This window comes from Tinamus guttatus, unplaced genomic scaffold, assembly GCF_059628265.1.
Source record: "Tinamus guttatus ecotype Peru unplaced genomic scaffold, ASM5962826v1 Tinamus_guttatus_pri_ptg001851l, whole genome shotgun sequence".
Taxonomy (NCBI): domain Eukaryota; kingdom Metazoa; phylum Chordata; class Aves; order Tinamiformes; family Tinamidae; genus Tinamus; species Tinamus guttatus.
This window is the reverse complement of record NW_028290385.1, coordinates 1-26,411: the sequence shown is the minus strand read 5'-3', so window position 1 is coordinate 26,411 and position 26,411 is coordinate 1. Positions and strand designations below refer to the sequence as shown.

The 26,411-nt window shown below is 67.6% G+C and overlaps 1 pseudogene; it reads right to left on the bottom strand.

Annotated features, from left to right (window-relative positions):
- Window positions 1-1,719: 1,719 nt before the first annotated feature.
- LOC148590008 (IQ motif and SEC7 domain-containing protein 2-like) lies at window positions 1,720-24,007 on the bottom strand (annotated as a pseudogene).
- Between the last annotated feature and the right edge of the window lie 2,404 nt (window positions 24,008-26,411).

Sequence of the window (26,411 nt, the reverse complement as noted above, 5' to 3'; positions counted from 1 at the left end):
GGCCGGGGCGCTCAGGCCCACGCCCCCGCGCAGGCCCCGCTTGCCTGGGGGGGGGTCACATAGATGGGGGTGTCACACACGGGGGGGGGGGGTCACACGGGGGTGTCGCTTGTCCCATGTCCCTTGTCCCTTGTCCCCATCCGTTACCCCCATCGGACAGGTCCCGCAGGGAGCTGCTCAGCGCACACACACACACACACGGGGATGTCCCCTGTCCCCATCCCTTGTCCCCATCCCTTGTCCCCTGTCCCTTGTCCCTACCCCCATTGGACAGGTCCCACTGGGAGCTGCTCAGCGCGCACACACACACATGGGGATGTCCCCTGTCCCCATCCCTTGTCCCTTGTCCCTTGTCCCTTGTCCCCATCCCTTGTCCCTACCCCCATCGGACAGGTCCCGCAGGGAGCTGCTCAGCGCACACACACGGGTGTCCCATGTCACACACACACACAGGGGTGTCCCTGTCCCCTGTCCCCATCCCTTGTCCCTTGTCCCTCACCCCCGTCAGACAGGTCCTGCAGGGAGCTGCTCAGGGCACACACACACACACATGGGGATGTCCCCTGTCCCCATCCCTTGTCCCTTGTCCCTCACCGCCATCGGACAGGACCCGCAGGGAGCTGCTCAGCGCACACACACACACACATGGGGACATCCCCTGTCCCCATCCCTTGTCCCTTGTCCCTTGTCCCTTGTCCCTACCCCCATCGGACAGGTCCCGCAGGGAGCTGCTCAGCGCGCACACACACACACAGAGGGATGTCCCTTGTCCCCTGTCCCCTGTCCCCATCCGTTACCCCCGTCGGACAGGTCGCGCAGGGAGCTGCTCAGCGCGCACACACACACACACACGGGGGGGGGTGTCCCTTGTCCCCTGTCCCCATCCCTTGTCCCTTGTCCCTACCTCCATCGGACAGGTCCCACAGGGAGCTGCTCAGCGCACACACACACACAGGAGTGTCCCCGTCCCATGTCCCTTGTCCCTTGTCCCTACCCCCATCGGACAGGTCCCGCAGGGAGCTGCTCAGCGCGCACACACACACACACATGGGGGTGTCCCTGTCCCTTCTCCCCTGTCCCCATCCCTTGTCCCTTGTCCCTCACCGCCATCGGACAGGTCCTGCAGGGAGCTGCTCAGCGCACACACACACACAGGGGTGTCCCTTGTCCCCTGTCCCCATCCCTTGTCCCCCGTCCCTTGTCCCCTGTCCCCATCCGTTACCCCCATCGGACAGGTCCCGCAGGGAGCTGCTCAGCGCACACACACACACACAGAGGGATGTCCCCTGTCCCCATCCCTTGTCCCTTGTCCCTTGTCCCCTGTCCCCTGTCCCCATCCGTTACCCCCGTCGGACAGGTCGCGCAGGGAGCTGCTCAGCGCGCACCCACACACACACACGGGGGGGGTGTCCCTTGTCCCTTGTCCCCTGTCCCCATCCCTTGTCCCTTGTCCCCTCACCGCCATCGGACAGGACCCGCAGGGAGCTGCTCAGCGCACACACACACACACATGGGGATGTCCCCTGTCCCCATCCCTTGTCCCCATCCCTTGTCCCCTGTCCCCATCCGTTACCCCCATCGGACAGGTTGCGCAGGGAGCTGCTCAGTGCGCACACACACACACAGGGGTGTCCCCTGTCCCCATCCCTTGTCCCTTGTCCCTCACCCCCATCGGATGGGTCGTGCAGGGAGCTGCTCAACGCGCACACACACACACACAGGGGGGTGTCCCTGTCCCCTGTCCCCATCCCTTGTCCCCTGTCCCTGTCCCCATCCGTTACCCCCATCGGACAGGTCGCGCAGGGAGCTGCTCAGCGCGCTCCGTTTGAGCCCCTCGGGCGGCCCGAACGCCTCGTCCAGGCTGCTGCGGCTCAGCCCGTTGAGGGCGTCGCGGGGGGGGCCGCCGCCGCGCGCCCCCGTCACCCCCTTCTGCTTCTCCAGCTCCGCTGGGGGGGGGCGTGTGAGGAGCGGCCGGGGGCGCCGGGGGAGACGGCGTCCCCAGGGCCCCCAGTGTCCCCAGGGCCCCCAGTGTCCCCTCCCGTGTCCCCAGGGCCCCAGTGTCCCCCAGTGTCCCCTCCAGTGTCCCCAGGGCCCCCAGTGTCCCCAGGGTCCCCAGGGCCCCAGTGTCCCCCCCAGTGTCCCCAGGGACCCCAGTGTCCCCTCCAGTGTCCCCAGGGCCCCCCCAGTGTACCCCAGGGCCCTCCAGTGTCCCCAGTGCCCCCAGTGTCCCCTCCAGCGTCCCCAGGGCCCCCCCAGTGTACCCCAGGGCCCTCCAGTGTCCCCAGTGCCCCCAGTGTCCCCTCCAGCGTCCCCAGGGACCCCAGAGTCCCCAGGGCCCCCCAGCGTCCCCAGGGCCCCCAGTGTCCCCTCCAGAGTCCCCAGGGCCCCCCAGTGTCCCCCAGGGCCCTCCAGTGTCCCCAGGGCCCCCAGTGTCCCCTCCAGTGTACCCAATGCCCCCCAGTGCTCCCCAGTGTCCCCTCCAGCGTCCCCAGGGTCCCCAGTGTCCCCTCCAGTGTACCCAATGCTCCCCAGTGCTCCCCAGTGTCCCCTCCAGTGTCCCCAGGGTCCCCAGGGCCCCAGTGTCCCCCCCAGTGTCCCCAGGGACCCCAGTGTCCCCTCCAGCGTCCCCAGGGTCCCCAGTGTCCCCTCCAGTGTACCCAATGCCCCCCAGTGCTCCCCAGTGTCCCCTCCAGTGTCCCCAGGGCCCCAGTGTCCCCCCCAGTGTCCCCAGGGACCCCAGTGTCCCCTCCAGCGTCCCCAGGGTCCCCAGTGTCCCCTCCAGTGTACCCAATGCCCCCCAGTGCTCGCCAGTGTCCCCTCCAGTGTCCCCAGGGCCCCAGTGTCCCCCCCCGTGTCCCCAGGGACCCCAGTGTCCCCTCCAGCGTCCCCAGGGTCCCCAGTGTCCCCTCCAGTGTACCAAATGCCCCCCAGGTCTCCCCAGTGTCCCCTCCAGTGTCCCCAGGGCCCCCCCAGTGTCCCCAGGGTCCCCAGTGTCCCCTCCAGTGTCCCCAGGGTCCCCCAGTGTCCCCAGTGTCCCCAGGGCCCCCAGTGTCCCCTCCAGTGTCCCCAGGGTCCCCAGTGTCCCCGGTGCCCCCCAGTGTCCCCTCCAGTGTCCCCTAGGGGCCTCCAGGGCCCCCCAGGACCCCCCCAGTGCCCCCCAGTGATCCCAGTGTCCCCTCAAGTGTTCCCAGTGTCCCCCAGTGATCCCAGTGTCCCCCCCCCTGTGTCCCCAGGGCCCCTCCAGTGTCCCCTCCAGTGTCCCCAGGGTCCCCCAGTGTCCCCTCCAGTGTCCCCAGGGCCCCCCAGTGTCCCCAGGACCCCCCAGTGTCCCCTCCAGTGTCCCCAGGACCCCTCCGGTGTCCCCCAGTGTCCCCAGGGCCCCCAGTGTCCCCTCCAGAGTCTCCAATGTCCCCCAGTGCACCCCAGTGTCCCCCAGTGATCCCAGTGTCCCCAGGGCCCCCCAGTGTCCCCTTCAGTGTCCCCAATGCCCCCCAGAGCCCCCCAGTGATCCCCGTGCAACCCCTAGTGTCCCCAGGGCCCCCCACTGTCCCCAGTGACCCCCAGGACCCCCTAGTGTCCCCCAGGACCCTCCAGTGCCCCCCTAGGGCCCCCCAGGCCCCCCCCCAGTGTCCCCAGTGTCCCCCAGTGATCCCAGTGCCCCCCCCAGGGTCCCCCAGACCCCCCCAGTGTCCCCTCCAATGTCCCCAGTGTCCCCCAGTGATCCCAGTGTCCCTTCTGTGTCCCCAGTGCCCCCCAGAACCCCCCAGTGATCCCAGTGTCTCCTCCAGTGTCCCCCAGTAATCCCAGTGTCCCCCCCACTAACCTCAGTGTCCCCCAGGAGCCCCCAGTGTCCCCCCCAGTGCCTCCCCAGTGTCCGCCCAAGTGCCTCCCAGGGCCCCCAGTGATCCCGGTGCCACCCCAGTGTCCCCTGGTGTCCCCAGGTGCCCCCCAGCCCCGCCAGCTCCCATCCCGGTGCTCCCAGTGCCCATTCCAGTGTTCCCAGTGCCCATCCCAATGCTGTCAGTGCCCATCCCAGTGCTCCCAGCTCCCATCCCGGTGCTCCCAGGGCACATCCCGGTGCTCCCAGTGTTCCCAGTGCCCATCCCGGAGCTCCCAGTGCTCCCAGCTCCCATCCCGGTGCTCCCAGTGCCCATCCCAGTGCTCCCAGTGCCCATCCCGGTGCTCCCAGTGCTCCCAGTGCCCATCCTGGTGCTCCCAGTGCTCCCAGCTCCCATCCCAGTGCTCCCAGTGCCCATCCCGGTGCTCCCAGGGCACATCCTGGTGCTCCCAGTGTTCCCAGTGCCCATCCCGGTGCTCCCAGTGCCCATTCCAGTGCTTCCAGCTCCCATCCCGGTGCTCCCAGTGCCCATCCTGGTGCTCCCAGTGTTCCCAGCGCCCATCCTGGTGCTCCCAGTGCTCCCAGTTCCCATTGCAGCGCTCCCGGCTCCCATCCCAGTGCTCCCAGCTCCCATCCCAGTGCTCTCAGTGCCCATCCCAGTGCTCCCAGTGCCCATCCCGGTGTTCCCAGTGCTCCCAGTGCCCATCCCAGCGCTCCCAGTGCCCATCCCAGCGCTCCCAGCTCCCATCCCAGTGCTCCCAGTGCCCATCCTGGTGCTCCCAGTGCTCCCAGTTCCCATTGCAGCGCTCCCGGCTCCCATCCCGGTGCTCCCAGTGCTCCCAGCTCCCATCCCAGTGCTCCCAGTGCCCATCCCGGTGTTCCCAGTGCTCCCAGCTCCCATCCCAGTGCTCCCAGTGCCCATCCTGGTGCTCCCAGCGCTCCCAGTGCCCATCCCGGTGCTCCCAGTGCCCATCCTGGTGCTCCCAGTGCTCCCAGTTCCCATTGCAGCGCTCCCAGCTCCCATCCCAGTGCTCCTAACACTCCCAGTGCCCATCCCGGTGCTCCCAGTGCTCCCAGCTCCCATCCCAGTGCTTCCAGTGCCCATCCCAGTGTTCCTAGTGCTCCCAGCTCCCATCCCAGTGCTCCCAGTGCCCATCCCAGCGCTCCCAGCTCCCATCCCGGTGCTCCCAGTGCCCATCCCGGTGCTCCCAGTGCTCCCAGCTCCCATCCCAGTGCTCCCAGTGCCCATCCCAGCGCTCCGGCTCCCATCCTGGCACTCCCAGCTCCCATTCCAGCGCCCCAGCTCCCATCCCACTGCTCCCAGCACTCATCCCAGCGCTCCAGGCGCTCCCGTCTCCCATCCTGGCACCCCAGGCGCTCCTGTCTCCCATCCCAGGGCTCCGGGCGCTCCCGTCTCTCATCCCGTCTCCCATCCCGGCGCTCCTGGCTCCCATCCCGGCGCTCCGGGCGCTCCCGACTCCCATCCCGGCTCCCATCCCAGGGCTCCAGGCGCTCCCGTCTCTCATCCCGTCTCCCATCCCGGCACTCCTGGCTCCCATCCCGGCGCTCCGGCGCTCCCGATTCCCATCCTGGCTCCCACCCCGGCGCTCCGGGTGCTCCCGTCTCCCATCCTGGCTCCCATCCCGGCTCTCATCCCAGTGCTCCGGGCGCTCCCGGCTCCCATCCCGGTGCTCCAGGCGCTCCCGACTCCCATCCCGGCTCCCATCCCGGCTCCCATCCCGGCGCTCCAGGTGCTCCCGACTCCCATCCCGGCTCCCATCCCGGCGCTCCAGGCGCTCCTGACTCCCATCCCGGCTCCCATCCCGGCTCCCATCCCGGCGCTCCGGGCGCTCCCGTCTCTCATCCCGTCTCCCATCCCGGCGCTCCTGGCTCCCATCCCGGCTCCCATCCCAGTGCTCCGGGCGCTCCCGGCTCCCATCCCGGCTCCCATCCCGGCGCTCCTGGCTCCCATCCCGGTGCTCCGGGCGCTCCCGATTCCCATCCTGGCTCCCACCCCGGCGCTCCGGGTACTCCCGTCTCCCATCCTGGCTCCCATCCCGGCTCCCATCCCAGTGCTCCAGGCGCTCCCGTCTCCCATCCCGGCGCTCCAGGCGCTCCCGGCTCCCATCCCAGCGCTCCAGGCGCTCCCGACTCCCATCCCGGCTCCCATCCCGGCTCCCACCCCGGCGCTCCGGGTGCTCCCGTCTCCCATCCTGGCTCCCATCCCGGCTCCCATCCCGGTGCTCCGGGCGCTCCCGGCTCCCGGCTTCCATCCCGGCGCTCCAGGCGCTCCCGGCTCCCATCCTGGCTCCCATCCCAGCACTCCAGGCGCTCCCGTCTCCCATCCCGTCTCCCATCCCGGCTCCCATCCCGGCGCTCCGGGCGCTCCCATGCCGTCTCCCACCCCGCTGCGGCGCTCACCCTCCACGCGGTACTTCTCCATCTCCTGCACCTCGGCCACGGACTCGCGCAGGTCGCTGGCGAAGCGCAGCCGGTCCTGGGGACTGGGCGCGTTGAACACGATGAGGACCTTGCGCTCGCCGCCCGGCGCCGCCGACAGCAGCTTGATCCCGAACTGGTAATCTGGGACACGGGGACGCCGTGGGGCACCTGCGGGCGGGGGCAGCCCGGGGCGCCCCGGGGGGCACCGAGGACGGACCCTGGGGACAGCCCGGGGCACCCGATGGGCTCAATGGGGCACCGAGGACGGACCGTGGGGACAGCCCAGGGGCAGGGGGACACCCCATGGGCTCAATGGGGCACCTAGGACAGACGGTGGGGACACCCCGGGGCACCCAGGACAGGCCCTGGGGACATCCCGGGGCACCTGAGGGGCTCAATGGGGCACCTAGGACAGCCCTGGGGACATCCCGGGGCACCCGATGGGCTCAATGGGGCACCTAGGACAGACGGTGGGGACACCCTGGGGCACCCAAAGGGCTCAACAGGGCACCTACGACAGCCCCTGGGGACATCGTGGGGCACCCAATGGGCTCAATGGAGCTCCTAGGACAGCCCTGGGGACAGCCCGGGGCACCCCATGGGCTCAGTGGGGCACCTAGGACAGACCGTGGGGACACCCCAGGGCACCCAAAGGGCTCAACAGGGCACCTACGACAGCCCCTGGGGACATCGTGGGGCACCCAATGGGCTCAATGGGGCACCTAGGACAGCCCATGGGGACATTCCGGGGCACCCAATGGGCTCAGTGGAGCTCCTAGGACAGCCCTGGGGACATCATGGGGCAGGGGGACACCCTGGGGCACCCCATGGGCTCAGTGGGGCACCTAGGACAGCCCTGGGGGACATCGTGGGGCAGGGGGACATCCCGGGGCACCCCATGGGTTCAATGGGGCACCTAGGACAGACCGTGGGGACATCCTGGGGCACCCAAAGGGCTCAACAGGGCACCTAGGACAGCCCATGGGGACATCGTGGGGCATCCAATGGGCTCAATGGGGCACCTAGGACAGCCCATGGGGACACTGTGCAGCAGGGGACACCCCTGGGGCACCCAATGGGCTCAGTGGGGCACCTAAGACAGCCCGTGGGGACATCGTGGGGCACGGGGACACCCTGGGGCACCTGATGGGCTCAATGGGACACCTAGGATAGACCCTGGGGACACCCCGGGGCACCCAATGGGCTCAATGGGGCTCCTAGGACAGCCCATGGGGACATCCTGGGGCAAGGGGACACCCCGGGGCACCCAATGGGCACAATGGGGCACCTAGGACAGCCTGTGGGGACATCATGGGACAGGGGAACACCCCGCGGGTCACCCTGCGGGGCGGGGGTCCCGCCGTGGGGCTCACAGGCGTTCTGGAAGAGCTGCATGTGCATCTCGACGAGCGGGAAGCTCTGGCGGAAGCTGTAGGTCACCAGGATCTTCTTCTTCTGGAAGATCTTGGTCACCTGCGGGCGGCGCGGGGGGCGGCTCAGCGGGGCCCCGGCGTCCGGGGGGCCCCCCACGCGCGCCCGGCGCTCACCACCAGCAGGTCGTTGAACAGGAAGACCTCGCGCTGGTGCAGGCCCAGGCGCTGGGGCCGGTTGGGGTCGGGCACCTCGTAGAGCTGGCAGCAGCACACGAGGCGCCGGTGGGGCAGGGACAGCACCTGGGGGCGGGGCTGGTGAGGCCCCGCCTCCCCCGAGCACCGCGCGCGGCCACGCCCCCCGCGCGGGATGGCCCGGGGGTGCCCTGTCCCCGCGTAGGGACACCTGGAACGTCCGTCTATAGGGGTACATAGAACGTCTGTGCATAGGGACACCTAGAACGTCTGTGCGTGGGGACACCTAGAACATCTGTCTATAGGGACACCTAGAACGTCCGTGCATAGGGACACCTAGAATGTCTGTGCATAGGGACACCTAGAATGTCTGTCTGTAGGGACACCTAGAGCATCTGTGCATAGGGACACCTAGAACGTCTGGCTATAGGGACACCTAGATCATCTGTGCATAGGGACACCTAGAACGTCTGCCTATAGGGACACCTAGAATGTCTTTCTATAGCGGTACCTAAAAAGTCTGGTTATAGGGACACCTGGAACACCCTTTTATGGGGGCACCTAGAACATCTGTCTATAGGGCCACCTAGAACGTCCACTTATAGGGACACCTGGAACATCCTTCTATAGGGGCACGCAGAACACCTGCCTGTAGGGCCACCTAGAATGTTTGTTTATAGGGGCACCTAGAAGGCTTCTCTATAGGGTCCCCTAGAACATCCCTCCATAGGGTCTCCCAGAACACTCCAAGAGATCGCTTAGAACATTCCCCACCCCTAGAGTGAGCTCGGATGCCCCTTCATAGGGACACCTAGAACATCCTTCCATAAGGACACCTAGGTCACCTCTCCATAGAGACACCTACAACGTCCTTCTATAGGAACACACAGAACATCGCTCTAGAGGATCATATGCACCATTTCTCTAATGGGAGATCTAGAACATCCCTCCATGGGTCACCTAGAACGTCCTTCTACAGGGCCACCTAGAACGTCCCTCCATGGGTCACCTAGAACATCTTTCTACAGGGTCAGCTAGAACGTCCCTCCATGCTTCACCTAGAACGTCCCTCTACAGGGCCACCTAGAATGTCCCTCCATTGGGTCACCTAGAACGTCTCTCTACAGGGCCACCTGGAATGTCCTTCTATAGGGTCACCTGAAATGTCCCTCTACAGGGCCACCTAGAATGTTCCTCTACAGGGTCACCTAGAACGTTCTTCTATAGGGTCGCCTAGAATGTTTCTCTACAGGGTCACCTAGAACATCCCTCCATGGGTCACCTAGAACATCCCTCTACAGGGCCACCTAGAATGTTCTTCTATAGGGTCACTTAAAAGGTCCCTCTATAGGGTCACCTAGAAAGTCCCTCTACAGGGCCACCTAAAATGTACTTCTATAGGGTCACCTAAAAGGTCCCTCTATAGGGTCACCTAGAACGTCCCTCTACAGGGTCACCTAGAACGTCCTTCTACAGGGTCACCTAGAACGTGCCTCCATTGGGCCACCTAGACTGTCCCGCTCTGGCCGTAGGCGCCCTAGGCCGTCCTTGCAGAGCGCCCTACGGGCCGTGCCCCCGTGGGTCCCCCTCCGTGGGGCCGCCCCCCAGAGGCTCCTCCCCACGCGTCACCCACCGGCTTCTTGCCCACGATCATGCGCTCCACGGCCTGGACCTGGGACACGTGGTCGTCGTTGGTGCGCAGCTCGCGGCTCTGGATGCGCTGGTAGATGCCCACCAGCATGTCCCGCGGGATGTCCTCGCCGTTGTCCACCCCTGCGGCACCGCGCGGCCGGCTCAGCGCGCGGGGACGGCGGGGACGGCGCCCCGGGCCCGCGCCGCTCACCCCGCAGGTTCTTGATGAAGTCCTCCAGCTTCATCTTGCGCTCGGCCTTCACGCTGGGGCTGTACATGTCGGTGTTGAGGAGGATGACGGCGAAGGCCAGGATGAAGATGGTGTCCGGGTTGCGGAACTGGCGCAGCAGGGCCGCGTTACACACGCAGTAGCGCTGGCTGTGGGGCAGAACGGCCCCACGGCCCATGGGGTGAGGGCGCCCCATAGCCCGGACGCGGGTTCTAGAGCGCACGAGCAGTTCTTGAGCGTGCAGCTGGGTCTGGACCATGCAGCTGGTGCTCAAGCGCTTCTAGAGACCATGCAACCGGTTCTAGAGACCATGCAACCGGTTCTAGAAACCATCCAAGTGGTTCTAGACTGTGCAACTGGTTCTAGAGACCATCCAAGTGGTTCTAGACCGTGCAAGCGGTTCTAGAGACCATGCAACCGGTTCTAGACCGTGCAACCAGTTCTGGAGACCATGCAACCAGTTCTAGATCATGCAACCAGTTCTAGACCGTGCAACCGGTTCTGGATGCCGCAACCACTTTTTGACCAAGAAACTGGTTCTTGACCATGCATCTGGTTCTAGAAACCATGTAACTGTTTCTAGAGACCATGCAACCAATTCTAGACCGTGTAACCAGTTCGTGATGGTGCAGCCAGTTCTAGACCGTGGAATTTGTTCTTGACCATGCAATTGGTTCTTCATGGTGCAACCACATCTAGACTATGCAGCTGGTTCTTTGACCATGCAACCGGTTCTAGAGACCCTGCAACCGGTTCTGGATGCTGCAACAAGTTCTTGACCAAAAAACTGGTTCTTGACCAAGCAACTGGTTCTAGAAACCATGCAACTGGTTCTAGAGACTGCGCAACCAGGTCTAAGCCATGCAACCAGTTCTTGATGGTGCAAATGGTTCTTGAGCATGCAACTGGTTCTAGAGACCATGCAACCAGTTCTAGACCACGCAACTGGTTCTTGATGGTGCAACCAGTTGAAGACTAGGAAAACGGTTCTTGACCGTGCAACCGGTCCTAGACCGCGCAACCTGTTTCAGAGCACGGAACCGGTTCCAGAGCGCTCGGGCGGTTCCGGCAGGCGCCGGCGCTCACCTGAAGGCCTCGATCAAGCGCTCGACCTTCTGGGCCTCCCCCTGCACACGGATGTGGGACTGGAACTTGCGCAGCGCCTCGTCCAGCTCCATGCCCGAGAAGTCCATCTCGTCCACCACGCAGCTGCGGGAGAGCGGGACGCGCGAGCTGGCGCCGCGGCGGCCCCCGCGCGCGCGCCCGGCGCCCGCCGCTCACTCGAGGACGTCGCGGTTGAACTGCTTCTGCCGGTTGCCCAGGAACTCGCCGATCATCTGCCGGCTGAGCCCCTTGCGCTCCAGGATGAAGTGGGCCACCCCCACGGGGGTGTCCGAGAGGAAGCCCCTCTCGATCAGGTACTGGATCCCCTTCTCCGGCTTCCTGCGGCGGGAAGGGACCGCGTCAGCCCCGACGGACGCCCTGAGACACCCGGAACAGCCGCTGGCCCGTTGTAGAGTCACCTAGAATGTCCCTGTCCTGCCTATTGGGTCAGCTTGAACAGCCGCTGTCCTGCCTATGGAATCACCTGGAATGAAACTCGCTTTTCCTTGTAGGATCATCTAGAACCGTGTCTTGTCCTTGCTATGGTGCCACCTAGAACCAGGTCCTGTCCGTGGGGACACCTAGAACTGGATCCTGCCCTTGCCGTAGGGATACCTAGAACCATGACTTCTCTTTTCTATAGGAGCACCTAGAACCAGGTCCTGCCTATGCTATAGGGACACCTAGAACCACCTCCTGCCTGTGCCATAAAGACCTAGAACTAGCTCCTGCCCTTGCGGTAGAACCATGACCTGTCCTCGCCCTACGGACACCCAGAGCCGGGTGCTCCACAGAGACACCTAGAACCACAACCTGTCCTTGCCACAGGGACACCTAGAACCAGACCCTGCCCTCGCTCCAGGGACACCTAGAACCAGGTCCCGCTGCTCAATAGGGACACCTAGAACCACGACCTGTCCTTGCTGTAGGGACACCTAGAACTGGGTCTCACTGCTCCATAGGGACACCCAGAACCAAATCCCCCTGACCCATAGGGACATCTAGAACCACGACCTGTCCTTGCGTAGGGACACCGAGAACCAGACCCTGCCCTCACCCTAGGGCCCCCCCGAACCATGTCCCACTTCTCCATAGGGACACCTAGAACCAGACCCTGCCCTCGCCCCAGGGACATCCTGAACCGTGTCCCGCTGCTCCGCAGGGACACCCAGAACCACAACCTGTCCTTGCCATAGGGACACCTAGAACCAGACCCTGCCCTCACTCTAGGGACACCTAGAACCAGGCCCCGCTGCTCAATAGGGACACCTAGAACCATGAGCTGTCCTTTCCATAGGGACATCTAGAACCAGGCCCTGCCCTTGCCCTAGGGACACCCCAAACCGGGTGTCCAGAGGGACACCTAGAACCACAACCTCTCCTTGCTGTAGGGACACCTAGAACCAGATCCCGCTGCTCCATAGTGACACCTAGAACCATGATCTGTCCTTCCCATAGGGACACCCAGAACCAGGCCCTGCCCTCGTCCTAGGGACACCTGGAACCAGGTCCTGCTGCTCCATAGAGACACCTAGAACCATGATCTGTTCTTCCCATAGGGACACCCAGAACCAGGCCCTGCCCTCGTCCTAGGGACACCTGGAACCAGGTCCTGCTGCTCCATAGGGACACCTAGAACCATGACCTCTCCTTGCTGTAGGGACACCTAGAACCAGATCCCGCTGCTCCATAGTGACACCTAGAACCATGATCTGTCCTTCCCATAGGGACACCCAGAACCAGGCCCTGCCCTCACCCCAGGGACACCTAGAACCAAACCCTCCTGCTCCATAGGGACACCTAGAACCAGGCCCTGCCCTCACTCTAGGGACACCCTGAACCGGGTCCTGCTGCTCCATAGAGACACCTAGAACCACAACCTGTCCTTGCCGTAGGGACACCTAGAACCAGACCTTCCTGCTCCATAGGGACACCTAGAACCAGACCCTGCCCTCGTCATAGGGACACCTAGAACCAGGCCCCGCTGCTCAATAGGGACACCTAGAACCACAACCTGTCCTTGCTGTAGGGACACCTAGAACCAGACCCTGCCCCTCACTCTAGGGACACCTAGAACTAGACCCTCCCGCTCCATAGGGACACCTAGAACCACAACCTGCCCTCGCCGCAGGGTCCCCCCGACGCGCTCACTTGTTGAACAGGTTGAGGCCGATGCGGTACTGGCGCCGCTGCACCACGTCGTTGTGCAGCGCGGGCGAGTCCCAGCCCTGGCGCCCCTCGCGCTGGTACGTCCCCTTCCCGGGGACCCCCGCGGGCGGCGGCGGCGCCGACGGCGGCGGCGGCGGCACCGGGGCGGCCGCGGAGGCGCCGCGGAGGCTCTCGCGGGACGAGGAGCCCGTGGAGCAGTTGAGGCTGCCCTCGGAGCTGCTCCGGAGGCTCCCGTCGTCGTCGGAGCCGTCCGGCGGCGGCGGCGGGGGGGGGACGGCGGCGGCGGACGGGGGGGGCGGCTCGAAGCAGCGGTGGGGGGCGCGGGGGGGGCGCGGCAGCGTCCCCGTGTCCCCGTCGGGGGGGGGGGCCGCCCCGCTCGGAGCCGTCGCTGGGGGGCTCCACCGTGAGCAGCGGCGGGTGCCCCCCCCCGCCGCCGCCCCCCCCCGCCGCGGCCCCGGCACTCGGCGCACGGCGGGGGGGGGGGCGGCGGCGGCGGCCGCGGGGGGGGGCGGCGGCGGCGGCGGCGGGGGGGGCGGCGGGAGGGGGGCGCGGCCGGAGCCGCTGGGGGGGCGCGGGGGGGGCGGGGACGCCGGCGGCCCCTCCTCCAGGTAGAGGGTGACGTCACTGAAGGAGGTGGCCGCGCTGCCCCCCCCGCCGCCCCCCCCCGCCGCCGCCGCCGCCCCCCCCTCGGCGGGGGCCGCCGCCCCCCCGGGCGGGGTGGGGGCCCCGCCCCCCCCCGCCGCGCCCCCCCAGCGCCTCCTCGATGGACTCGGCCAGGGACTGCACCTTGGGGGGGCGGGGAAGGGGCGGGGTCAGCGCGGGGGCACGCCCACGGGGGGAGGGGACACGCCCACGGGGGAGGGGACACGCCCACGGGGGAGGGGACACGCCCACGGGGGGAGGGGACACGCCCACGGGGGGACACGCCCACGGGGGGGAGGAGGCGCCCCCCACCGTTCCGCCCCCAGAGCCCCTGGCCCCGCCCCCAGGCCGCTAGCCCCACGCAACCTCTAGCCCCGCCCCCAGAGCCCGAAGCTCCGCCCCAGACTCGCTAACCCTGCCTGAGGCCAAACTCCGCCCCCAGAGCTCCTAGCCCCGCCCCAGAGCAGCTAGCCCTGCCCCAGAACCCCTCTAGTCCCTCCCCTGGTGCCTAAGCTCCGCCCCATATGCTCTAGCCCCGCCCCCGGAGCCCCTAGCCCCACCCACACAGCCCCAGGTCCACCCTTGGAGCCTCTAGCCCCACCCTCAGATGCACTAGCTCCGCCCCCGAACCATTAGCCCCGCCCTCTAAACACAAACCCCACCCAGGTTCTCTAGCCCCGCCCCTGAGTCCCTAGCCCCGCCCTAGTGCACCAAACTCCACCCCAGAGTGTTTAGCCCCACCCCCAGGGCATCTAGTCCCACCCCCAGAGCCCCAAGCTCCACACCAGTCCCTCTAGCCCCTCCCCATAGCCCCTAGCCCCGCCTCCAGAGCCACAAACCCCTCCCCAAACCCTCTAGCCCCGTCCCCGGTGAGGCAAACTCCACCCCGTCCCCTCTAGCCCCACCCTCTGAGCCCCAAACTCCACCCCCAGCCGCTCTAGCCCCACTCCTGAGCCTTTACCCAGCCCCCAGTGCACAAAACTCCGCCCCAAACCCTCTAGCCCCACCCCTGATCCCCTAGCCCCGCCTCCAGAGCCTCAAACCCCACCCCAAACCCTCTAGCCCCGCCCCAGAGCACCAAACCCTACCCTCACCCCTCTAGTGCCGCCCTCAGAGCCCCAAACTCCACCCCCAGCTGCTCTAGCCCCGCCTCCAGAGCCCCAAACTCCACCCCAAACCCTCTATCCCCGCCCCTGAGCCCCTAAACCTCACCTCCACTAGCCCCGCCCCTGAGGCTCTAGCCCCTCCCCAGAGCCCCAAACCCCACCCCCAGCAGCTGTGGCCCCACCTCTAGAGCCCCAAACTCCACCCCAAACCCTCTAGTCCCACCCCTGAGCCCCAAACTCCACTCCCAGCTGCTCTAGCCCCGCCCCCAGTGCACCAGCTCCACCCAAAACCCTCTACCCCTGCTCTCGAGACCCAAGCCCCGCCTCCAGAGCCCCAAACTCCACCCAAAACCCTCTAGCCCCGCCCCCAGAGCCACTAAACCCCACTCCCTCTAGCCCCGCCCCTGAGCTTCGAGCCCCACCCCCAGAGCCCCAAACCCCACCCCCTCCAAGCCCGCCCCCAGAGTCCCAAACTCCACTCAAAACCCTTGAGCCCTGCCCCCTCCAGCCCCACCCCCTCTAGCCCCGCCCCCAGAGCCCCAAACTCCTCCCAAAACCCTTGAGCCCCGCCCCAGAGCCCCAGCCCCACCCCCAGAGCCCCAAACACCACCCAAACCCTTGAGTCCCGGCCCCTCCAGCCCCACCCCCTCTAGCCCGCCCCCAGAGCCCCAAACCCCACCCCAAACCCTTGAGCCCCGCCCCCAGAGCCCCACCCCCTCCAGCCCCCCCCGGAGCCCTAAACCCCACCCACTCCAGCCCTGCCCCCCAGAGCCCCCAACTCCGCCCCAAACCCTTGAGCCCCGCCCCCTCCAGCCCCACCCCCTCTAGCCCTGCTCCCAGAGCCCCAAACTCCGCCCCAAACCCTTGAGCCCCGCCCCCCTCCAGCCCCACCCCCTCTAGCCCCGCCCACTCTCCCCAGCCCCGCCCACCTGCTGCGCGAAGGCCTCGTCCAGATCCTCCTCGGTCCCCGCGGGGCCGAACTCGGCGGACGCCGAGAGCCGCCGGGACGTCCCCACGGCGCCGCCGCCGTCCCCCAACCGTCCCCGTCCCGGCGCCGCCGCCGTCCAGCCCCGCGCGGCAGGACCCGCCGTAGCGCGGCCCGCGGCGCGGCGCCCCGCCCCGGGCCCAGCGCGCCCTCGTCCCAGCGACGCCGGCTTGCCCTCGAAGTATGGCGGCGGCGGCGGCGGCGGCCCCCGGGCCCGGCGGCGGCGGCCCGCGGTCGTACTCCTCGAAGGAGAACTGCAGGCGCAGGCCGGCCAGCGCGCGGCGGCGCGCGCCCCCGCGCCTCGGCGCCGCTGCGCAGCCGCTCGAAACTGGCGCGCCATGCGGTAGCGCCGGAACGCCGCCTGGATGGTGCGCGCCGCGCGCCGCGAGCGGAAGTAGCCGCCGTATTTGCGCTCCAGGAGCTCCACCTGCGCGTGGGGGGGACGGCGACGAGGGCGCGGGGACAGGGGGACATGGAGGGGGACACAGGGACATCGAGAGGGACACGGGACATGGGGACATGGAGAGGGACATGGGGAGACAGGGGGACATGGGGATATGGAGAGGGACACGGGGGACATCGAGAGGGACATGGGGATAGGGGGAGGGACATGGGGACATGGAGAGAGACATGGGACACGGGGACATGGAGAGAGACACAGGGACATCGAGAGGGACATGGGGACATGGGGACATGGGGACATGGAGGGGGGACACGGGAACATGGAGAGGGACACGGGGGACATGGGGACATGGAGAGGGACATGGGGACATCGAGAGGGACATGGGGACATGGGGACATGGAGGGGGGACACGGGAACATGGAGAGGGACATGGGGACATAGGGACATGGAGAGGGACATGGGGACATCAAGAGGGACACGGGGACATCGAGAGGGACACGGGGACATGGGGACATGGAGAGGGACACAGGGACATCGAGAGGGACATGGGGACATGGGGACACGGAGAGGGATGGGGGACATGGGGACATGGGGACATGGGGACATGGAGAGAGACACAGGGACATCAAGAGGGACATGGGGACATGGGGACATGGGGACATGGAGGGGGGACACGGAACATGGAGAGGGACACGGGGACATGGGGACATGGAGAGGGACACAGGGACATCGAGAGGGACATGGGGACATGGGGACATGGGGACACGGAGGGGGGACACGGGAACATGGAGAGGGACACGGGGACATCGAGAGGGACATGGAGAGGGACACAGGGACATCGAGAGGGACATGGGGACATGGGGACATGGGGACACGGAGGGGGGACACGGGAACATGGAGAGGGACACGGGGACATGGGGACATGGAGAGGGACACAGGGACATCGAGAGGGACATGGGGACATGGGGACATGGGGACACGGAGAGGGATGGGGGACATGGGGACATGGGGACATGGAGAGGGACATGGGGAGACAGGGGGACATGGAGGGGGACACAGGGACATCGAGAGGGACATGGGGACACGGAGAGGGACATGGGGACATGGAGAGACAGGGGGACATGGAGGGGGACACAGGGACATCGAGAGGGACATGGGGGACATGGGGACATGGGACAACGGAGGGGGGACACGGGAACATGGAGAGGGACACGGGGACATCGAGAGGGACATGGAGAGGGACACAGGGACATCGAGAGGGACATGGGGACATGGGGACATGGGGACACGGAGGGGGGACACGGGAACATGGAGAGGGACACGGGGACATGGGGACATGGAGAGGGACACAGGGACATCGAGAGGGACATGGGGACATGGGGACATGGGGACACGGAGAGGGATGGGGGACATGGGGACATGGGGACATGGAGAGGGACATGGGGAGACAGGGGGACATGGAGGGGGACACAGGGACATCGAGAGGGACATGGGGACACGGAGAGGGACATGGGGACATGGAGAGACAGGGGGACATGGAGGGGGACACAGGGACATCGAGAGGGACATGGAGAGGGACATGGGGACATCAAGAGGGACACGGGGACATCGAGAGGGACACGGGGACATGGGGACATGGAGAGGGACGTGGGGACATGGGGAGACAGGGGGACATGGACGGGGGACACGGGAACATGGAGAGGGACACGGGGACATGGGGACATGGAGAGGGACACAGGGACATCGAGAGGGACATGGGGACACGGAGAGGGACATGGGGACATGGAGAGGGACGCGGGGACATGGGGAGACAGGGGGACATGGAAAGGGACACGGGGACATGGAGAGGGACGTGGGGACATGGGGAGACAGGGGGACATGGAGGGGGACACAGGGACATCGAGAGGGACATGGGGACATGGGGACATCAAGAGGGACACGGGGACATCGAGAGGGACACGGAGACATGGGGGATATGGGGACATGGAAAGGGACACAGGGACATCGAGAGGGACGTGGGGACAGGGGGAGGGACATGGGACATGGAGAGAGACGTGGGGACACGGGGACATGGGGACACAGGGACATGGAGAGAGACACAGGGACACCGAGAGCGACACAGGGACATGGGGACATGGAGAGGGACACAGGGACACAGGGAGGGACATGGGGACATGGAGAGAGACACAGGGACATGGGGACACAGGGACATCGAGAGGGACACAGGGAGGGACATGGGGCACAGGGACATGGGGACAGCGAGAGGGATATGGGGACAGGGAGAGGGACACGGGGACGCAGGGAGGGATATGGGGACACGGGGACATCGAGAGAGACATGGAGACGCAGGGACACAGCATGGGGGACATGGGGTCATTGAAAGAGACACAGGGACATGGGGACAGGGACACAGGGATGGGGACACAGGGACACGGGGACATTGAGAGAGACAGGGGACATGAGAAGGGACATGTGGACAAAGGGGTGGGGACACAGGAAGGGACACGGGGACATTGAGAGAGACATGGGGACATGAGAAGGGACACAGGTGAGGACACGGGGACAGGGACATGGGGAGATGGGGACAGGGACGCGGGAGGGGGCAGATGAGTGAGAGGGACGTGGGGACAGGAAGAGACCCGTGAGGAGGGTGACAGAAGCGCGGTGACACCCGGGGACAGGGCTGGTGACACCCGGGGACGGGGGCAGAAACCCATTGGGATGGAGGGGGGGGGGCAGCACCCGCCTTGCAGGGGGACAGGGACCCTCCTGGGGGGGGGGGGACACTTGTCCCACAGAGCCCCCCCCCCACGAGGACATCCCCCCATGGGGACATCTTGTGCCATGGGGACCCCCAGGGACACCCCCTCCCACGAGGACACCCCCCCCCATGGGGACACCCCTCCCATAGGGACTCCTGTCCCATAGGAACCCTCCTCCCATGGGGACACCCCTTCCCACGGGGACCCCTGTCCCACGGGGACCCCCCTCCCTTACCCCCCCCCTTGTCCCCCCCCCGCTGTCACCTTCTTGTCCTGCAGGTCGCTGGACAGCTCGTAGGAGTCGCTGAGCGCGCGGGGCCGCCGACCCTCCTCCTCCTCCTGCTGCAGCCGCAGGGCCACGCTGGCCGGGGGGGGCGGCAGCCGGGGGGGCGCGCGCGCCCAGCCCCCCCCCTGCGCCCCCGCCGCCGCTGCGGGGGGGGGCGCCTCGCCCGGGGGGGGCGCCGGGCCCGCTGGGCCCCCCCCGCCGGCCTCGCCTGCCGGGAGCGCCGTCCTCCACGCTGCGGAGAGGGGGGGCGAGGGGGGGTCAGGGGGGGCTGCGTGAGACCCCCCCCAATGCACGAGACCCCCCCCAATGCCACGAGACCCCCCAAAACGGGACCCCCCCCAATGCACTGAGCACCCCGTCCTCCACGCTGCGGAGAGGGGGGGCGAGGGGGGGTCGGGGGGGGCTGCACGAGACCCCCCCAATGCACGAGACCCCCCCCAATACACTGAGACACTCCTCAATGCACCACCCCCCAATGCACCGGGACCCCCCCAATGCAGCGGGACCCCCCCAATGCATGAGACACCCCCAAAACGGGACCCCCCCCAATGCACTGAGCACCCCGTCCTCCACGCTGCGGAGAGGGGGGGCCGGGGGGGGGTCAGGGGGGGCTGCACGAGACCCCCCACCATGCACGAGACCCCCCCCCCAATACACTGAGACACCCCCCAATGCACCAGACCCCCCCCAATACACTGAGACCCCCCCAATACACTGAGACACCCCAATGCACTGGACCCCACCACCCACAGGGACCCCCACCCAATGCACGAGACCCCCCAATGCACCTGGACCCCCCCACTGCACAAGGACCCCCCCAATGCACCTGGACCCCCCCCAATGCACCAGACCCTCCCAATACACTGAGACACCCCCAATGCGCTGGGACCCCCACCCACAGGGACCCCCCCAATGCACGAGACCCCCCAATGCACGAGACCCCCACAATGATCCAGGACACCCCCAATGCACCTGGACCCCCCAATGCACCTGGACCCCCCCACTGCACAAGGACCCCCCACAATGCACCGGACCCCCCCCAATGCACGAGACCCCCACAATGATCCAGGACACCCCCAATACACTGAGACACCCCCAATGCGCCGGGATCCCCCCAATGCGCTGGGACCCCCACCCACAGGGACCCCCCCCACTGCATGAGACCCCCCCCAATACACTGAGAAACCCCCAATGCACCGGGACCCCCCCAAAACGGGACCCCCCCCACTGCACGAGCCCCCCCCAATACACTGAGACCCCCCCAATGCACCTGGACCCCCCCACTGCACAAGGACCCCCCCAATACACTGAGACCCCCCACTGCACCAGGACCCCCCCACTGCACTGAGCCCCCCGCCCTCCACGTTGTGGGGGGGGGTGTGGGAGGGCTGCACGAGACCCCCCCCAATGCACGAGACCCCCCCCCACTGCGCCAGGACACCCCCCCCAATGTGCTGGGACCCCCCCCAATACATGAGACCCCCCCAAAATGGGACCCCCAATGCGCTGGGACCCCCCCAATGTGCTGGGACCCCCCCAATACATGAGACCCCCCCAAAATGGGACCCCCAATGCGCTGGGACCCCCCCAATGTGCTGGGACCCCCCCCCAATACATGAGACCCCCCCAAAATGGGACCCCCAATGTGCTGGGACCACCCCCCCAATACATGAGACCCCCCCAAAATGGGACCCCCAATGCGCTGGGACCCCCCCCAATGTGCTGGGACCCCCCCCAATACATGAGACCCCCCCAAAATGGGACCCCCAATGTGCTGGGACCACCCCCCAATACATGAGACCCCCCCAAAATGGGACCCCCAATGCGCTGGGACCCCCCCAATGTGCTGGGACCCCCCCCAATGTGCTGGGACCCCCCCAATACATGAGACCCCCCCAAAATGGACCCCCAATGTGCTGGGACCAATGGGGGACACGGAACCACCACGGGGGACACGGAACCACCATGAGGCACCATGGGGCACCCAGGGCCACCACAGGGGACACAGAGCCATCACAGGGGACACAGAGCCACCATGGGGCACCCAGAGCCCAACTAGGGCCACCGCTGGGCACCCAGAGCCACCTCAGGGGACACAGAGCCCATCTTGGGCCACCACAGGGGACCCAGGGCCACCAGAGAGCCACCACGGGGCACCCAGGGCCACCACGGGGTACCCAGAGCCACCATGGGGGACACGGAACCACCACGGGGGACACGGAGCCACCATGAGGCACCATGGGGCACCCAGGGCCACCACAGGGGACACAGAGCCCATCTAGGGCCACCATGGGGCAGCCAGGGCACCACAAGGGACACAGGGCCACCATGGGGGACCCAGAGCCCATCTAGGGCCACCACGGGGGGACAGGGCCACCACAGGGGACAAAGAGCCACCATGGGGGACACGGAGCCACCATGGGGCACCATGGGGCACCCAGGGCCACCACAGGGGACACAGAGTCACCACAGGGGACCCAGAGCCCATCTAGGGCCATCACAGGGGACCCAGAGCCACCACAGGGGACCCAGGGCCACCTCAGGGGACCCAGAGCCATCTAGGACCACCATGGGCACCCAGAGCCACCACAGGGACACAGAGCCACCAGGAGGCACCCAAAGCCCAACTAGGGCCATCGCCGGGCACCCAGAGCCACCTCAGGGGACACAGAACCCATCTTGGGCCATCACAGGGACACAGAGCCACCTCAGGGACACAGAGCCATCTAGGGCCACCATGGGGCACCCAGGGCCACCTCAGGGGACACAGAGTCACTATGGGGCACCCAGAGCCCATCTAGGGCCACCACAGGGTACCCAGAGCCACCATGGGGCACCCAGAGCCACCAGAGGGGACACAGAGCCACCATGGGAGACCGAGAGTCCATCCAGAGCCACCACGGGGTACCCAGAGCCACCACAGGGGACACAGAGCCATCTAGGGTCACCATGGGGGACACAGAGCCACCACTGGGGACACAGAGCCCACCCAGGGCCACTATGGGGCACCCAGGGCCACCACAGGGGACCCAGATCCCATCCAGGGCCACCACGGGGCACCCAGGGCCACCACAGGGGACACAGAGCCACTATGGAGCACCCAGAGCCCATCTAGGGCCACCATGAGGTACCAGGGCCACCACGGCGGACCCAGAGCCACCACAGGGGACACAGAGCCACTTCAGGGGACCTGGAGCCCATCTAGGGTCACCATGGGGAACCCAGGGCCACCTCAGCGGACACAGAGCAACCACAGGGGACCCAGGCCCACTTCAGGGGACCCAGAGCCATCTAGGGCCACCACGGGGCACCCAGAGCCACCACAGGGGACACAGAGCCACTTCAGGGGACACAGAGCCATCCAGGGCCACTACGGGGCACCCAGAGCCACCATGGGGCACCCAGGGCCACCACAGGGACCTAGAGCCCATCAGGGCCACCACAGGGACCCAGAGCCACCACGGCGCACCCAGAGCCACCACTGGGGACACAGAGCCACCTCAGGGGACACAGAGCCATCTAGGGCACCATGGGGGACACAGAGCCACCACTGGGGACACAGAGCCCATCCAGGACCACTATGGGGCATCCAGAGCCACCACGGGGGACACAGAGCCACCATGGGGGACCCAGAGCTCATCCAGAGTCACCACAGGGTACCCAGAGCCACCATGGGGCAGCCAGAGCCACCACGGGGGACACAGAACCACCACAGGGGACACAGAGCCATCTAGGGCCACCATGGGGCACCCAGGGCCACCACAGGGGACACAGAGTCACCAGGGGCACCCAGATCCCATCCAGAGCCACCACGGGGCACCCAGAGCCACCACAGGGGACACAGAGCCACCTCAGGGGACCTAGAGCCCATCTAGGGCCACCACGGGTGACACAGGGCCACCACAGGGGACACAGGGCCATCACAGGGGACAAAGAGCCACCATGGGGCACCCAGAGCCCATCTAGGGGCCACCATGGGGCACCCAGGGCCACCACGGGGCACCCAGAGCCACCACGGGGACAGAGAGCCACTTCAGAGGACCTAGAGCCCATCTAGGGGCACCCAGGGCCACCTCAAGGGACACAGAGTCACTATGGGGCACCCAGCGCCCATCCAGGGCCACCACGGGGCACCCAGGGCCACCACAGGGGACCCAGAGCCCATCTTGGGCCACCACGGGGCACCCAGGGCCACCCAGAGCCCTCCGGGGCCCACAGGACCCATCCCCCATAAGGCCCCCCCGGGGGACACCAACGTGGGGACACGCGTGGGGGGGGGTGTCACCATGCACCCCCCCTCCTCCCCCCCCGGCACAGAGCGGCGCGAGGGGCCCCGGCGTCCGGGCGCCCCCCCCTCCCCATAACCCCCCCTTCTCCATCAGAGGGGCCCAGGCGTCCGGGGGGGGGGGGGGGAGGGGAGCAGATGGGGGGGGGTCCTGCGTGCGCGGGGGGGGGGGGGGAGGCCCCAGGGGCCTGAGGGATCCGGGGGGGCTGAGGGGATGTGGGGGGGGTCATGGGGATCCGGGGGGGTCCGGGGGGAACCGGGAGGTTCGGGGGGGGTCCGGGAGGTCCGGGGGGTTCGGGGGGGGAACCGGGAGGTCCGGGGGGGGTCCGGGAGGTCCGGGGGGGTCCGGGAGGTCCGGGGGGTTCCTGGGAGGTTCGGGGGGGTCCAGGGGTATCCGGGGTGTTCGGGGGGGGGGTCCGGGAGGTCCGGGGGGATCCAGGAGGTTCGGGGGGTCCCTGGGAGGTTCGGGGGGGCCCGGGGGGGGCCCCGACTCACCGCGCAGCAGGCGCTGCCGGAGCGGCCCCCGCCGCCGCTCCGCCGTGCACTGCAGGCACCACATGGCGCCCGCCGGATCCGAACCGGGATCGGGATGCGAACCGGGATCGGGATGCGAACCGGGATCGGGATGCGAACCGGTCCCGGGATGCGAACCGGGATCGGGATGCGAACCGGGATCGGGATGCGAACCGGGATCGGCCGCGCCCGGAGGGGGGGGGGGGGGCAGCCGGGGACCCCCCCCGGTGTGGGGGGTGGCGGGGGGGGGGGCGCCGGACGCCGGGGCCCCCCCCGGTTCCGCTGTGGGGGGGGGTTCGGGCGTTGGAGGGGGGCGCGCGCGCCCCGCCGGGCCCCGGCGCATGCGCGGCGGGCGCTGCCCCCCGGCCGGCCCCGCCCGCGCTGGCGGTTGCCGTGGCGACGCGGCGGGCGGGCGGGGCCGCTGGCGTCACCATGGAGACCCCCCCCCCCCACCCCGGAGGGGAGGGGAGGAGGGGGTTCCCGCCGCCGGCTCCGCCCCCCTGCTACGTCACCGCACGCCCCCTCCCCGAGGAGTCCCCAAGATGGAGGCGTTGCCATGGCGACCCTCCCCCAAGACCCCCGAAGTGCCCCGATCCCTATGGATCCTATGGGGCCCTATAGGTCCCTATAGATCCTATGGGTCCCTATGGACTCCATAGGGCCATAGGCTACACAGAGGCCCCTATAGGTTCCAGGAGACTCTACAGCCCCCTGGGATCCCTATAGCCCCTATGGGACCCTATAGGATCCTAGAGCCTCCTGGAGATCCATATGGCCCCTACAGATCCCTGGGGGTCCATATAGCCCCTATAGATCCCTGGGGTCTATACAGTCCCTATGGGTCCCTGGGAGCTCACAGAGCCCCTGTGTGGGTCCATATGGCCCCTATAGATCCCTGGGGGTCCATAGAGCCCCTATAGATCCCTGGGGTCTATACAGTCCCTATGGGTCCCTGGGAGCTCACAGAGCCCCTGTGTGGGTCCATATGGCCCCTATAGATCCTGGGGGTCCATAGAGCCCCTATAGATCCCTGGGGTCTATACAGTCCCTATGGGTCCCTGGGAGCTCACAGAGCCCCTATATATCCCTGTGGGTCCATATGGCCCCTATAGATCCCTGGGGGTCCATATAGCCCCTATAGATCCCTGGGGTCTATATAGTCCCTATGGGTCCCTGGGAGCTCACAGAGCCCCTATATATCCCTGTGGGTCCATATGGCCCCTATAGATCCCTGTGGGTCCATATGGCCCCTATAGGTCCCTGTGGGTCCATACGGCCCCTATAGATCACTGGGGGCCATGGGGTCCCTATAGCTCCTATAAGCTGCTCAATGATGGGGACAGGGAGGAGCCTGCAGTGGCCATAACAAGGGGGAGGGGACAAGGGGACAGGGGGGAGGGGCTGCGGGGACACACGGGGGGAGGGGCGGCCCCGCGGGGGCCCAGGCGTCCGCGGGGGGGGGGGGGGGCGGGAGGCGCCATAGAGAGGTGGGGGGCGGGGGGACAAGGGGACAAAGTGACAGGGGGACAAGGGGACAGGGGTACAAACAGATGGGGGGGGGGGCTGCTCCTGGCTGTGGCTGGACAGGGAGGGGGGACAGGGAGGGGGGGGAGAAAATAGAGTCATGGGGACACGGGGGGGGACACGGGGGTGGGACATGGGGGGACACACGGGGATGGGGACATGAGGGGGACACGGGGGGGGACACGGGGATGGGGACATGGGGGGGACACGGGGGGGGACACGGGGATGGGGACACGGGGGGGGGGACACGGGGATGGGGACACAGGGGGGACACGGGGGGGACACGGGGGGGACACAGGGGGGGGACATGGGGAGGACACGGGGATGGGGACACGGGGATGGGGACATGGGGGGGACACGGGGGGGGGACATGGAGGGGACACGGGGGGGGGGGACACGCGGGTGGCCGGGTCTGATGGAGGCGGGTCCAGCCCCCCCCTCACCCCCCACCCCAATGCCCAACCCGGGGGTTGGGGGGGGCCCCGGCGTCCGGGCTGCCCCCCCCCCCCCCCCACCGTCCCCCCTGACCCCAGGGCGGGGGGGGGGCCCCGGCGTCCGGGCGCCGCCCACTCACGTGTCCCCGTCCATGGCGGCCCCGGCGGGGCCCAGGCGTCCGGGGCTCCCTTTTGGGGCTGGGGGCAGAAGGGGCCCAGGCGTCCGGGGCTCCCTTTGGGGGCTGGGGGGGGCAGAAGGGGCCCAGGCGTCCGGGCGCCCGGGGTTCCCTTTGGGGGGCGGACGGGGACGGACGGGGCCCAGGCGTCCGGGCGCGGCCCCTCCCTTCCTGCCCCGGCCGGACGCCTGGGCCCCTCCGGCCGCGCTCCGGGCTCGGAAGCCGCCGGGACCGGACGTGGGCCCGCCCGGACGCCTGGGCCCCTGCGGACCCCCCCCCGCCCCACACCCCATCGTGATAGTGACGCCCCCCAATC